General features: G+C 50.1%; 1 protein-coding gene across 1 annotated transcript in view; it reads right to left on the minus strand.

The window, feature by feature from the left end:
* The window catches only part of LOC104135266 (polypeptide N-acetylgalactosaminyltransferase 13), a 131640-nt gene that overhangs the window by 72838 nt on the left and 56112 nt on the right, over nt 1–2690 (minus strand). The gene's annotated exons all lie outside the window — the stretch shown is intronic.

A 2690-nucleotide genomic window follows, 5' to 3' on the forward strand; every position in this document is an offset into this window, starting at 1 on the left:
TCTGCTCCAGGCTGAACCCCCCCAGCTCCCCCAGCCGCTCCCCAGCAGCCTGGGGCTCCAGACCCCTCCCCAGCTCCGCTGCCCTTCTCTGGACACACTCCAGCCCCCCCAGGTCCTTCAGGGAGGGAGGGGCCCAACCCTGACCCCAGCATTTGAGGGGCGGCCCCCCCAGTGCCCAGCACAGGGGCACTGCCCTGCTCCTGCATCACTTCCCTAACTCCTGCTTCCCTCCTCCTATAATGACCTAGATATATATACGTACACACATCTGTGTGAAATATGTGTATATGCACATACATATATATACACACATGTATATACACAAACATATAAGTCCTTGGTAACCAGACCTGACAGCAGAAAGCCTGATGCCAATAGTGACTATACATACATACATACATATATATATACAGACACACACACACCTGCCCCGGTCTTGACGTTGGTTTGATGAGGACCCCTGGAGCTTGCTGGTAGCCATCCCACCCCCACAGCTGCAGCGATCTAATGAATTATACAACTTACCCATCAGTTACGAGTTAGATCCAAGAGTTCAGACAAACAAAGTGCTTTACTAGTTACCATCCACGACGACTCCCTCCGCTTACCCAGAGGTGTCTAAAGGAGGGGGAGCCCAGCAGGACAGTATGGCCAAAAAGGACATTTTTGAATTTATTGGTTTCCAAGGCATAGTACAAGTTTTCCTCGCACACATAACTGTCCTTGGAAGGCATCCCGTGCCAACCCCGGCACCTGGGGGTCCGATACCAAAGACTGAAATCCAGAAAGGCTGCGGTACAGAGCTCCGTGCTGCTCACTTGCCTTTAAGAGCTTAACATCCTACTTCCAAGCACCCACAAAGCTGGAATAAATTCTGCCTGTCCCGTGTTCCACCAGTCATTTTAGTTACGTTGAAAACAGACAAAATTTTGGAAATTGGAAAAGAAGTACTCGACAAGATTGTGTTTTAAAGTATTCAGAAATGCAGTCAGTAGCAAAATGAGACAAGAAAAAAAAGAGCATTGCCTTGTAACATTGATTTTGTACACAAATGGAATGCCAAGGAACGGGATGTTTACCATCACGTAGTATTTGCCAGGAGCTTCAGTATTTTAACTGTTGCTTTTATTACCCCCCAAGGCATCTCAAGGTACCCAGAGAAGCCAAGGGCTAGATGAGCCGAGGCTTCGTGCCCTATGGATTGCAGCAAACCAATCTAAATGACCAGGAATCTGAGCAGAAAAATCCACAGACAGCATCCTTACCAGACATCCTTCTGCAAAATTTTCGCAATGACCCAACATCAGCTGCTGTACCATACAGCGAGGAAGCCTCCTCGTTTCATTACATTTGCCTCTCTCCACACCAGAAGTCTCCTCTGCACGTCCCTCCTTTCTTTCACTGTTACATGGTGGGATTATCCTCTCTGGAGGGAGATTATTCCGTTCCCAAACCGGTTCATTCCGTAGGTATCGTATCGTTCCCCAGGTACACCAAGCGATTGCACAGGGATTTGGTGGTTTCGCCTCTGCTCATCACAGACTGAATTAAATCTATTCGCCTTTTAAAATTTGGGTTGTTTGAGCTCAGCGGGACACGCAAGTTCTGGTAGCTCGCCCACATTACAGCACTAAATTACTGCACACCCGTATTTTATTAGCGGTTATTGCAGCACTGAACCCACCAAGGGGAACGTTTGGCCCAGCCTGGAGGACAAGCTGTGCCCTGGGCCGACCTCTGCAACGTGCAGAGATCCAGAGAGTCCAAAAAACAGCCAGGCACTCCAAGAGGAGATGCTCCGTCACCAATTTAACTTTTTTCTGCTTCCTGGGAGTTTCTTGCAAGCCCCAGTTGCACTGGTGGAGAGCTAGGCTTGCAAAGCAGAGGCCAAGGGCAAGACGTTATCCGGGCATCAGCACTGCGAGCAACGGGCGCTCGCGATCCCGGCGCCGACACCAGTAACGAGACCTGCAGAGGCCTTTAGGTACATTTTTAGCTTGTTCACAGCTGTGTTGCAGCTATCCTAGGGGTACAAGTTTTTGGGCTCTCTCTAAAGCCGTGAGCACAAGACCGATGACGACAACCTAAGTCATTTGGGCAATATGCCGATTCTGGCCGCCTTGGCTGCGAGAGAAACACAAAGCGCCAGGGGACAGCAATACGTTAACCTCGCCCTGAAGACCAGTAACGCTCCAGGGCAGAAGCTCAGGCATGTGTCATGCTGCGTTAGGTTTTATTTCTTACTGAGCTTTCCTTCCTCCCTCCCTTGGAAAGTTTTCACCACAGGAAGACAGCGACTTAAGGACCAAATGTTAAAAGAGCAACGGTGAACTGTGCACAGACAAGAGGTCATGAGAGCTCGTTAATTAATGAGTGTGCATGTAACACAGCTGACTCCTGCACTGGTCACTGGGAGGACTTGAGTCCAGAACCATCAGTCCCACGGTGAAAGCACATATTGCTTGAATCAAGCACAGAAGGTCACAGAATCACAGAATCGTAAGGGTTGGAAGGGACCTTGGGAGATCACCCAGCCCAACCCCCCTGCTCAAGCAGGTTCTCCTAGAGCATGTTACACAGGACTTTGTCCAGGCGGGCTTTAAAGATCTCCAGAGAAGGAGACTCCACAGCCCCCCTGGGCAGCCTGGGCCAGGGCTCGGCCACCCTCACAGTCAACAAGTTCTTCCTCC

The sequence above is a fragment of the Egretta garzetta genome, unplaced genomic scaffold (assembly GCF_000687185.1).
Source record: "Egretta garzetta isolate BGI_Z169 unplaced genomic scaffold, ASM68718v1 scaffold191, whole genome shotgun sequence".
Lineage (NCBI taxonomy): Eukaryota > Metazoa > Chordata > Aves > Pelecaniformes > Ardeidae > Egretta > Egretta garzetta.